This window comes from Cetorhinus maximus, chromosome 9 (assembly GCF_964194155.1).
Source record: "Cetorhinus maximus chromosome 9, sCetMax3.hap1.1, whole genome shotgun sequence".
In the NCBI taxonomy this organism is placed as follows: Eukaryota; Metazoa; Chordata; class Chondrichthyes; order Lamniformes; family Cetorhinidae; genus Cetorhinus; species Cetorhinus maximus.
Window position 1 is genome coordinate 33,991,456 of NC_135887.1, and position 13,019 is coordinate 34,004,474.

The following is a 13,019-nucleotide window of genomic DNA, read 5'->3' on the forward strand; positions in this document are numbered from 1 at the left end:
CTTCCACTGCATAAAATCCAACTAACTCAGCCCCTTTCTATTTAATCCCATTTTATAGAACCAAATAAACAAAACACTTTATCATGCATTACCACTAGATGACAAGGGACCCAATATATATAGCTTCTTGCCACTAGATCACCAGGGATTCATTATGTACTACAGACAATCATTGGATCACCAGGAAACTTCAACATCTCTATAAGGCTGTGCTTACGTTCAGCCTTTGCACGGTTCCGTCCATATAATGCTTCCCTTATTGAGAAAGGCCAGCTAGTGTTCACAGAAAAGGCCAACATCAAGAGTGAAAGAGATGTGATAAATTAAGTATTATTAATGGAGTGACACCAAGGTAGGGTTTTGAAAGACAGTTGAAAGAAATAATTAAAGAGGAAAGGGTAGAGACCCCTGTTCTCCATATTTTTGATCCCGTCAAGTAACCTTTCACCTTGTCATACAACCTTAGTAAAAAGAAAAGAGGCAAAAAAGTTCTGAAAGTTAGTAATACAATTCATTTAATTTTATTGCTGCAGTACTTGCAATTATTAACTTCGATTTTACAATAAAACAATGTAAAATTTTGCAAAATGTAACATCTGTTCATTAACATTCACAAATTCTAACTATTTTAGGGTAGAAGTCACAATCAGCATGATTCCCTTATAACCGCTTTCGAAGTTCATACTAAATCCCTCCAAGCATATAATCGCCTGAATTAAAATAAGGACATGTTTTGTCAATAATCACTTTGTTGACATAATACAGCGAGGAATTAGCTGAGTCTGTTAAGTCTTTGACTACAATCAAAATAAAAATCAGGAGAGATGTAAAGTGGCCTATGACCCCTTTTACACTATTGTGCAAAGCCAATATTGCTCCCTTGTTTTATTTGGGAACTGAGCCAATTGTAACTTTGACCATTTAAATTTGCAGTAGGTGTCATTTTTAACATTGTTTTAAGCTCAATTTAAGGACAGTAAATGGCGTTTTCTAGAATGTTCTGGAAATACTGATGGTGAACACACAAGGATTTATGATATATTCTGATATATTCTGCATGCCATCTCCTCAGCTGCTTTTTATCCTCCTGTGTGGCTGATTGGGCTCAATATTACCCAGTTAGTTTCTCTTCCATTTAACACTCTCCTGGCGCTGCTTACATGAAACCAGTTGATCTCCCATTGTGTTGCTGATGGGAAGTCCACAACTTCCTGTGTCTGAATATGTATGTTATACACAGTGTTCTCTGTTTCAGTTTACTCCATCTGTTACTGTTCCCTTTGCTAGCTGCTGAGTTTTCTTTGTTGAAAGAGTTAGAGATTGTTTCAATGCAGTTGTAATACAAATTATACAAAAGAATGACTCATGTCAGTCGTTGCACAGTGAGTCACACTCTCACAACTGAGCCAGAAGGCTAGCCCCACTCCAGGGATTTGAGCATGAGGTCTAAGTTGGCACATTGGTGCAGTACTGAGGGAGTATTACTGTTGTACTGTGGCCTTGTCACCTATTTGTAATAAAGTTGATCTGCAGACAACTTTCTTAGTGGAAACATTAGGTTTATTTACAATATAATCAGCAGCAACCACACGTGTGCTTTCAGCTCCATCTCTATCTCTACACTGCCTGTAGAGGTAGCCCACACTGCTAATACATTGGCTTATACATATCATGTGATCTTACATCACAGGACTATTCTTAAAGGTAGAGTCCAACATTTAACAAAACCATAATTACTACATTCCTCCCCCTTTAACTTTGCTGTACATTTTGTATTTACAAGTATATTTATTTCATGACATTATAATATTTACACAGGCCATGAAATTTACAAGTTCAGTCTTTCAGGTGGTTTCCTGATTTGTTTGGAACGTCACAGCTCCACGACTACAGATTCTTTTTCAGGAACCACATTCTCTGGAACTGAATGAACATCAAGTACCTCGGTGGGTACTTGCAGTTCAGTGTCTTCCACTCTGATAGAAACATCAGACATGTCAGTCCTTGGTTGAGCATCTTCAACAGGAAACGTTGGTTCAACATTGGTTACAGGTGGAACCATACCTTGTTGTGGTATCTTTCTTTTTCTTAAATGGTCCACATGCTTACAGGTGATCCGGCCTTTCACTTCCACGTGGTGTGATAATGGTCCAGTCACTGAACCTACTTTACCCAGTAACCACTTTGGTCCACCACCGAAACTCTTTACATATACTGCTTCTCCAACAGTAAATTTTCTCCCACTACCATTCAAGTCATGCACAACTTTTTGGTTTCCTTGACTCTTCTCCACCTTCCCCTCAAATTTGGAAATATTAGACTCAGTCTTGTCCTAAGATGGTGTCTCATCAACAATTCTGCAGGTGTTGCTCCTGTCGTGTGGGGGGTCGTTCTGTAGTGAAAAAGAAAGTGTGTAAGCTTGATCGTCAATGAATCACCTGTTAACTTCTTCATGCCCACCTTCAAAGTTTGAACTGCCCTTTCCGCCAGTCCATTTGAAGATGGATGTAACGGTGCAGTCTTCACATGGGTGATACCGTGGAGCTGAGAAATCGTTGGAACTTAGGACCCGTGAATGCAGTGCTGTTATTGGATACGACTACTTCTGGTACTCTGTGGTTGGCGAAGTTCTGGTGTCATTTCTCTATTGTAGCACCTGGCATTGGTGACTTCACCTCATAAACATATAACCACATAGAATGAGCATCTATAATCAGTGGAAACATGGTTCCAAGGAAGGGTCCGATGTAGTTGATGTGTACCCGCACCCAGGGTCTACCAGGCCACTCCCATGGGTGCAATGGAGCTGCCACCAGCAACCTTTGCAGCTGCTGACATTGCACACAGTGCTTTACCACATTTTCAATATCACCATCCATCCCCGGCCACCATAGGTGTCTGCGCACTATGTCTTCATTCGGGAGATCCCTGGATGGGCACTGTGTAGTTTGACTAAATGTGGCTCCCTTCCCTTTGGAGGAACTATTACCCATGCACCCCACAATAGAATGCCATCTTGACTGCTCATCTCGTGTCTTCAGTTGAAGAACTGTTTCATTGCATCAGAGACTGGCTCCTGGGACCAACCATGTAATGCTTGGTCTCACGCTCGAGATAGGGCAGCATGGAGGAGCAGTATAACAAAATACTCAACTCTTATAGTATATTACTCTCCACTTAAAAAAATGTTTGTACATTAAAATGTAAAACGACACAAGTGCATAATTTTCCAGAATACATTATGACATACCAACGTCAACAACATGCGAAAATGTAACAGGTTGGGTTGCACATCTGTTTTTACTGTAATCACAACCAAAGCATGATTGACTGATGCTGCCAGGATCATTCTGATGTGTTTTTCCTTAACGCCAGTATGTGTTGAACAAAAATGTCATCATTTGACAAGGAATAATGAAAAGAACAGCCTTTCTCTTCTTCCTTTCTAAATACATTTAATTAACTAATTTGGCTTCTTTCTCTTTCTGTTTGGGTATCTCCTTCCATTTCCATTAGCTTGACTCTGTTCTCTCAACATCTCTGACTGTGTCAAATCTGACCTTTGACTGTCAACTCCACTTAATGGTTAGGACTGTGACAATGACTGATTTGTCTTAACCAAAAATCTTGACTCACTTCATTCATCGCATTGCTGCCTTTGGAAGCTCTCTGTGCGCAAATTGGCTGCCTCATTTCCCACATTATAACAGGGGCTGTGCGGAACTTTCTGCTTCCGCCAGCGGTGGGAATCGTGGCAGGTGGGGGCATTTAATTTGGCGTGATTGAAAAAGTCAGTTCCCTGCTAGCTGAAAGTTAGTTTGGAATTTTGTTCGCCCAACTTTGATGGCAGATTAAAGGCGGGTCGAGTTTCCTGATGAACAATGTCAGGAACCCCATTTGCATTCATTAACGTCTCATGTATGCTAATTAAAAGACAACCTCGCTGGCATTAAGTTTGTCCTCCAAATTAAGTTCCCCGCCAGTGAGAATTTAGAACATTCAATTTTATGACTGCATCTAAGTGGCGTGCACCTAACAAGCTTCACCACTTCCATGACTTTGAGGTTCTGGAGATGCTGGTTTCTCCTTCTTGGGGACCTTGTATAACTTCACTCGTGTACCATTAGCAAAAGGTTGGACAGCGGGGGCAGGCAAAGGCTGGGTGGGGGGCGGATAGCGTGGAAGGGTGGAGTGAAAGCTGGACAGGGGAGGCAGGCTTACAAGGGAAGGGAATGAGAATTGCAGGGAAGTGCAGGGAGAGAGTCTTAGAGGACAGGGTCTGTGGTGTCAACAGTGAGGTCCTGGGATGTGAACTCAGGTACTGGTGATAGGAGGGAACAGTCACAGTCAGAGGAGGGAGTGAGGTATGGTAGGGTGGCAGGTCCAGTTGAGATTCTGGTAAGTGAAGGTCTCATTGGGGTGGGGTCACACAGGGGGAAAAGACAGGTGGCTCGGATAACTGGAGGGTACAGGGTCAGGGTTGGCATTGGGGTGCTAAGGGGTGTTGGCTCTGAGAGGAGGGAAGCAAGTGGAGGTGGATTGTGATAGGGTCCAGAGTAATGGGGGCAGCTTTAAGTGTGACAGAGGGGAGAGGAATAGTGATATTGGGTGGGCCTAGGGTGATGGAGGGATGTTTGCGGGTGATGGAGGAGGGTAGAAGCTTATGGAGTGAGTTTGAAAGGTGACGCACACCATATTTCCAATATGACTTTGGCCACATAGTTAGTTAGTCAGTCAGTGAGGTCCATCGAAGTGGGAGGAGGGCTTTTCAGGAGGGTGGAGTTCAAGGTCAGCAAAAGTAGCTGACTAAAGGGACACCCTAATAATGGAGACAACTGGATGTCAGCCATGCTCAGTTATCTTCTCCTCTCTATGGTGAAGCCCACACAGCAGCAGGTTTGTTCCCGACTCATTTGTCTCGTACCATTGAGATCCCAACAAGATGTGGAGTTGTTGTTCATTCTGTGTCATTTGCCACTGGCTGCTGTCAGAGGCAGGGGTGAAGGGAGGGAGGTGGATGCCTCCAAGGGGCACGGCTGGTGGAGGGCAGTCAACTTGTGACTCCAAATCTCCATCCTCCCAGGTGAATGGTATTGGCTAACAAGGGCTCATGTGGTTAGTCTTTCTATGCTGCCAAGGCAATGGTCTCTGTGTAGAATCTCGTGAGAAATGGAGACAAGCAGAATGAGACTTCTTGCACATGGCTTTCATCAACCTGGTCAAAGAGTAATGTCTCCATATGCAGTCATGTATGAATGGGAGGGACACCCATCTCTGGTCCTTCAGGATGTCATTTACCTGGAAGAGGTGGGTTGGGGATGCCATGCCTAGACAGAAGCCAGGTGTAGGGCTGAGCACTGGCCTGCTGGATTTGAGATGGGAGGAAACCTGTAAAGGACATGCTCAATAAATGTATCACTTCAATTTGTTCACACGCCCACCGAGGCGTCGATGATGCAGTCTGCAGACAACTCTGTCTTGGTAACAGACAAGGAGAAGGAGAGCCCATCACCATGTGGCACAGGGTCATGCGAAACAAGGGCCTGAGCAGCAAGAGGCAGCGGAGCCTCTATATGGTCAAGAGGCTGGGGAACATGAACCACTGCAACGGGGAGCATTGGCCTGACCATGGGTGTATCGCCGGCAGTGCTCTTATCGAGAGATGAGCAAAAGGCAATGTTGGAGACACTTGTAGCTTCTCCAGTACGAGCTGCGGCTGCAAGGACTCTGGAGGAGTAATGCGGAGCTCCTGGCCTGTATTGTGTGAATGTCTGTCCGGCTGCCTTCTAAATATGGCGCCAGGGCCTTCAACTCCCTGAGATGAGGGCGGGGCAGGCAACTTGCTGCCCACCCTGCCACAAGGTTTGCTGAGCTCTTTGCAGATGTATAATTAATGTGCTGACTCGCAGAGGATTGCGAGTGTCCAGCCGCCCCACTGCCCAGCGGGAATCATGCCAACTTTCCCATCTACCAGCAGACTTAGGGCGGAATTTTCCATGCCCACTGGCATCAGGTGTCATGGCGAGCGTGAGCGGACAATATGGCAGGAAGGCCAAAAGATGGTTTCGCGCTGTCGTGAAGCCAGTTTGAAACTGTCTGCTCCACCCGTCATTGGCGGGCTGTGTTTCCCACTGCCGCACATCGGGAATGTCATTGTAATAAATCTGCATATCATTATAAGCCCAGCTCGCTGGAATCATCCCCCCCCCACCCTGGATCATTACACCGACGTGTTTCACAACAGCATTTACGAGGCGTATTTATAAGCTGCAGTTCAAAGGGAACTCGGAGGTGAGTGCACAGTAACATTGAGCAGAGCTCATGAGGGTCACCTGTTGGACCTTAAAGCTGAGGTGCCGCGCATTCAGGCGCGGGCATAGGCAAGTGGCTGATAGTGTGGTGCCCGGGCAAGGGCAGCACTGCGGTCGATGGTACTGCACAAGCACATGTCGGGCAGGGATGAGGGAAGCGGCCAAGTATTAGGGAAACCTGGTGTAAAGTGACCATTCCTCTGCAGCTGAGGCAGTTGAGTCACAGCCACATTGATATGATTGGAGTCAGGCCTCTAGCCTCTCTGACCACTCAAGCAACACAGAGGCAGGAAAGTGCCACCAAATGTTCCAGAGCTTTTCACCCCTTGGGCACAGACTGCAAATTAATGAGTGTTTTAGTGGACTGCAGAACAGTTGGACGCCTGCGCACATTGTACATTCTCCTCGCTAAATCTGGCCGTGGAGCAGTCACTGGAGGAGGTGCTCACAGCCCCTTGCAATGTCATCATCCCAGTTTGGACCAGTCTGCCCCATGGTTCAAGCTAACAGTGCAGCCTTGCAGTGCAGGTTAGGAGAATGCCTGTGCCTGAGTTGAGAGCACAGGGTGCAGTCCAATGGGCAAAGCTACCGCCAATCGGTCAGGTGGAGTGGGGTGGAAGTGGGTGGGGTTTCGGGCAGCCATGCAGCGCACTAAACTCTGGCCATCCAAGTGGTGGCCAGCACTCTCCGGGATGCATTAAGGGGCCTTCAGTCTCAACCAAGGCAGGTTCTTACTACACCCATGCTAACCCATGCTCCTTAGGTGACCTCTGTGGGATATTGCAAGCCTCCATGCATAAGTGTATCCATGAGGTCACAGATACCAACTCCGTGACGGCACACAACTTTGTGCATTTTGTCTGGGATCAAGAAAGCCAGGATGCAAGAGCGCTGGGATTTGCCCAGATCTCAGGTTTTCCACAGGTGCAGGGTGCCACCGACTACACTCATGTGGCACTCACATCTCTGTGGCAACAAATAGACAACTACATAAACCTGCAAGGGCTTCCACTCGCTGAATGTTCAGCTGGTATGTGACCATCACAAGTGCATCCTGCTGGTCTGTACACAGTTCCCAGGGAGAGTCCACGACTCCTACATTCTCTGTAGGTCTCAGATCCCTGGTGTCTTCCAGGGCCCACAGAGGCAGCAGGGTTGGCTCCTCAGGGACAAGGGCTACCGGCAGAGGTTGTGGCCGTGCGGCAGCCTCAGACTGCAGCAGAGAGAAGGTACAATGAGGTTCATGCTGAAACTCTCGACTCGGTGGAGCAGACCATTGGAATGTTGAAAGAAGGTTCCGGTGCCTGGGCCGGTCTGGTGGAGTCCTGCAATACAGCCCACAGAGGGTGTCAGGCATCATTGTAGCTTGCTGCGCCCTTTACAACCTGGCGTTGATACTGGGGGAGGAGCTGGCTGAGGAGGAGATGGAAGGACGTCGACGGGGATGAGGGTGAGGAGGTCCTGAAAGGTGAGGATGATGGTGATGAGGCTGTTGCACTGGCCAGACGAGGCAGGTGCGTTCAGGAAGCCTTCAGAGCTGCTAGATTCCGGGAGGATGATGGCGACATGCAGTCAGGAGACATCATAGATCCTCACATTGCATCTATGAACATTTGACTCCTTTCTGGGTGAAGGCAGCGCACATACCCTCTGTGATAAGGCTCCTGTCATGGAGACACAGCAGATGCCCATAGTCCCGACATTCCAGGAGGATGATGATGACATGCAGTGGGGACACTCCACAGATCCTCACATGGTTTATGTGAATGTCTGACTCCTTTCTGGCTAATGGCAGCTCGCTTCCACTCTGTGAACAGGGTCATATGCTGGAGATGCAGCTGGGAAACTTTAACTTCTCCTGGTCCTATTGCATCCTTCGTGAGCTGAACCCTTCAGGACCACACTGTCACCGGACACAGATGCTGATGAGATGGGGGGCCAGCGCACCTCAATGGTGCTGAGAGCACACAGAGAGAATGACAGAGCTCTGTGCCGCTGGCCCAGGAAATTCTGGCAGCAATGGTAAGCACCATCGAGGTACAGGCATGACTAATGTGTCCAGTGATTGTGAAGGCACACCAGTATGCTGGGAAGGTTTCGCAAAGCACAGGGAAGAGACCCTGGACTGAGACATCTGCCTTTGTCTTGTGCAGGGACCAAGGTTTCACATCTGAGTGACACAAACACTACTCATCAGAACAAGGAGCCATAGGCAAGGAGATATTCTTGGGAGATTATTAACAAAGTGAACATTATGTAAAAGTGACTAGCAACCATGCCCAGGCTCTGCAACTACACCTTCCTGATTTGTCTTATGTTTTTGCTGGTTCCACGTAAGGGGCTGCCTTTTAACCTGCCCCTGATTTCTTAATTTAGTTTATTTGGTTTTGACCCAAAAGAGTTACACCTTCCTGACTGGGCTCAGGTGTAGTTTGTTGCTGCTTCGGCTGTGGCTGTAGCTGTAGCTGCTGCAATTCCTGTGGCTGTACCAACTGCTGTGGAGTTTCCTTCTGGCTCTCAACTGGAGGAAGCAGACTGCTGCCCACCAGGAGGAGAAAGGAGTTTGGGGAGTGGATTTTCTCTTTCTTTTTTTGGGGACTAAAACACCCTGCTTCTGCTGTCACACCCTGCTGCTGCAGGGAAGACTGCTTGCCCCGTAGCGGAAGATCGGGGATTACACCACCCTGCACCACGCCCCTCTATTTCCTGGAAACATCAAGGCATTTGCCCATCTGTCCTCTCTCTCTCCCCCTTCCCCTCCCCCTCTCGCTCTCTCCTACTCCAAGTCTCCTTTGCTCCAGACTTTTCATTTTTGTTTTTTCCCTGTATTGGGTGGGTATAGCACCCCTCCACGGACTCGCTCGGGTCACCTATGTGGGGTCGGTGTCCTCTTCAGCCCCTGCATCCGCAGTGGCCCCGTCACCATTTAAATTGCTGACCCGTCAGCTTGGGGTGAAGTGCAACACCCATCCCACAATGACCACCGAGGCCTGCGTGAAGGCCATGGCCGGGTTTGTCGGCCCCATGGAAAGGCCGTGTTCTTTCTGAGGGCTAAGTGGGCCTTTCCCTCAAAAAGGGGCTCATGGTGGGTGGGACGCTCCTGGCAGTAGACCCCCTGGGGGCCACCACCCAGAGATTGATCCTTTCCAACATCCAGCCTTCTGTCACCTTTGTCATCTGGGCAGGTGAGGGCGGGGGTGGCACTGATCCCGCTCGGCCTGAAGGACGCCAGCCTTCATCATGTGTATGCCTTCCAACGCCAGGTTTTTGTTAGCCTGGCCCGGGGTGGGTGGGGGGGTGGGGAGTGCACAGAGGGGGGCTTCGATGTCACCTATGAGGGGGCTGCTGACCGTATTTTCTGGTCGGTGGATGGCATGCGGTGCCATGCCTGCAAGGGGGTGGGGCATGTGAGGAAGAACTGCTCTGCCTCCAAAGCTGCTAAAACCATCCAGGTGGCCACGGCTGGCACCGCCACTCCTCCCCGCGCCACCGCTACATGGGAAGGTGACGCTGGCGGCCAATGACACCTCAGCTGCCGGCGTGTTGGGAGGGGGAGACCCTGAGCCAGAAGAAGGCCCGGAGGAAGACCCAGTGTTTGGAGGCAGACAAACCCCCCTAACCCACCCTGATCCCCAGACCCCCAAGGACACTGTCTCTGGGGAAAAAAAAAATTATCTGGCCCTGGTGATGTGCCTGTGTGTGCTCCCGGGCTGGTGTGCCTCTCCGCGCCATGTGCTGGGCCTGGCGTCATCCCTGCGCAGGTTCCTGGGTCCAGCAGCGGTGGGGCGCCTGACCCCGAGCCGGTGGCACTACTTGAAAGGGTGAACCTGCCAGAACCCCAGAGGGCAGCACTTCCGGAGGTGGTGGGGCAGGGGGGTGGGTGGTGGTTGGAGGGGGCGACGGAGGCCTCACAGATGGAGGTGTCCCCAGCCTGCCCTGGAAGAGGTGCCAGCCCTCGGAGGGGGATGACCCCATGGCCGAAGAGGTCGGGGGTGTCTCCCCTCCTGTTGGGGGAGAGGTGTTATCTCCACCTGACAAGTCCTCATACTGCCCTCTGGGGGATAGCAAAGAAAAGAACTATCATGAAATATCGCTGCAGTCCCCTGAGCAGCACCCCTCAGGGGTCAGCGAGGCTATCACCCTTGAGGTGGTGCCTCACCTCGACCCACCTTGCACACCTGGCCTGCCAGGGGATTGCAGCAGCCCCGTTACTCCCTTCACTGCCCCAAGCACTGAGTCATCATACGTTGGTAGTGAGGAAGGCCTTCCAGCTCCCTCCCAACCTTTAGCGCCGGGCGCCTCCGTCCTGGGTCCGGAGCTTTTTCCAGACGACCCGGTGCCTGGGAAGGAGCGAGGTTCTGACCTACCTTTGCTCTGTGGCCCAGCACCACGAATGGAGACCAGAGAGGACCCCTCTGTTCTTGATCCTGGGGGTGGGATCGAGGTAGAGATAGAGCCAGCTGGTGGCTCTGAATCACCCCCGCATTCAACGTGAGGGATGGGTCGGAAGCTGGAGATGACGACGTGGAGGAGGAGCTGGCATTGATAGCGAGCACCACTGACGACCTTGAGTCATTGGAGCCAGGTGAGGTGACTGGGGGACTCTGGTGTCTGTTGTCAACTTCCCCTCTTTCCCGTTGGGGAGCTCCAGGACTTTCTTGTGAGCAATCGCAGTCATCGACACAGGGTCCAATTGGCCTTGGACTTTGGCGCTCATTTCTGCTGGTGTTCTGGTCTGCCCGCAAGGCCCTAAAGGCCCCAAAGCTGGACCAAAACACTCAGGGGAGGGTCCAAACATTTCTCACTGCGCTTCTGAAGTAGAGGAAAGCTTAAAAAAGTCCCCTCCTTCTGCACATACACTAGGCATGGTGATGGTAGCACATACTTCTGACAATGAAGGCTACCATAGCCTCAACATCAATGGCAGCAGGGACGCACAGCGCAGCTTCCAGAACTTCTCAGTCCTCTGGGAAGGGAAGTATGCGGTGTGCTTCCTGTGGGAAACCCATACCGTTCCAGGAGACAAAGCTATGTGGCTCCTGGAGTGGCGAGGGGGGGTCTACACGAGCCACCTAGCCTCCAATTCTGGCGGGGTGGCTATCTTGTTGGCCCCACATTTTCAGCCGGAGATCTTGGGGGTCAAGGAGTTGGTGTTAGGCCGGTTGCTGCACCTTACTGTGCGCCTGGGGGGTGCGGCGCTTCACTTTGTGAATGTGTACGCTCCACAGGGCACGCAGCAGCAAGCGAGCTTCTTTGAGGAAGTGTCCACTCATCTCGGCTCCATCGATGTGGGCAAGTGCAACGTCCTTGGGTGGGGATTTCAACTGTACCCTCGGGGCCCGGGACTGTCTTTTACTTTATCCCTGATTTTGTTAATTTCAGTTTTTTTATGCTGCTGGAGGACGAGTGGTTCCTGGACTCGTTCCGTCGTTTCTGGGCCGGCTGGAGAAGGAAGCGGGGAGGCTTCCCCTCCTCGAGGCTATGGTGGGACGTGGGCAAGACTCACGTCCACGTTTTCTGTCAGGAGTACGCGAAGGGGTCGACAAAGAGATGGAAATCCAGGGTTGAGGAGTTGGAGAAGGAGGTGCTCGATCTGGAGTCAGGTCTCCATCAGCCCGACGCGGACCCAGCCCTGCGGCTGGTGTACGATGAGAAGAAGGGCGCGCTGCGGGACCTGCAACTTGCCGGATCCCGGGGCGCGTACGTGAGGTCGCGGATCCGGTTCCTCCGGGACCTGGACCGCAGCTCCCCCTTATTCTACTCACTGGAAAAAAGGCACAGGGTCCGTCAGCAGCTCCTTACGCTGCTGGCCGACGACGGATCCCTTGTCTCGGATCCGGAGGGCATCAGGGCCATTGCCTGAGATTGTTACACTGCCCTGTTCTCTCCGGATCCATCCAGCGAGGATGCTCACAGAGTTTTGTGGGAGGACCTGCCGCAGGTCAGCCCGGAGGGTGCCGGAAAGCTTGACTCCCCTATAAGTCTGGGGGAGCTGACCGGCGCCCTCGACAGTCTCTCCAGGGGCAAATCCCCGGGGCTGGACGGACTGACTGTGGGGTTCTTCAGGGCGTTCTGGGACATCCTGGGGAGCGACTATGCGGGGGTCCTGGGGGAGAGTATCATGACCGGGGAGATGCCCCTCTCATGGCGCAGGGCCGTAATTATCCTGCTGCCTAAGAAGGGAGATCTCCGCCACTCTGCCCGGTCTCCCTCCTCAGCACGGATTACAAGATCTTTGCCAGGGCCATGTCTTCTTGCCTTGGCACCGCGCTGGACCACTTGATCCACCCTGGCCAGTCCTACACCGTCCCAGGCCGCACCATCTTTGACAATATTTATCTGATCTGGGACATCAGCCACTTTTCCCAGAGGACTGGTCTGTCGAGCACCTTCCTGTCTCTTGGCATTCGACAGGGTGGATCACGAATATTTATTCGGGACTCTGCGAACATTTGGGTTTAGGACACATTTTGTCACCCGGATCCAACTTCTGCACACTGTCGCAGAATGTATAGTTAAAGTTAACGGGTCCCTATGGCACCCCTTCGCTTTGGGAGAGGAGTACGTCAGGGCTGCCCCCTGTCTGGCCAATTGTATTCTATCTGCATGGAGCCTTTCCTGCGCCTCTTGCGAGGAGATTGTTGGGATTGGTTCTGCGTGGGCCGGACATCGGGGTGGTCCTCTCGGCTTACGCCGATGATGTGCTCC

The 13,019-nt window shown here is 50.9% G+C and overlaps 1 long non-coding RNA gene across 2 annotated transcripts in view; it reads right to left on the reverse strand.

The window, feature by feature from the left end:
- Positions 1 to 642: 642 nt before the first annotated feature.
- Positions 643 to 13,019, reverse strand: part of LOC144684183 (uncharacterized) — a 205,761-nt gene continuing 193,384 nt past the window's right edge. For both annotated transcript variants that reach the window (XR_013577434.1, XR_013577435.1), the window contains exon 4: positions 643 to 2,613. This is a non-coding gene — a long non-coding RNA (uncharacterized LOC144684183). The remainder of the gene's footprint in view (positions 2,614 to 13,019) is intronic.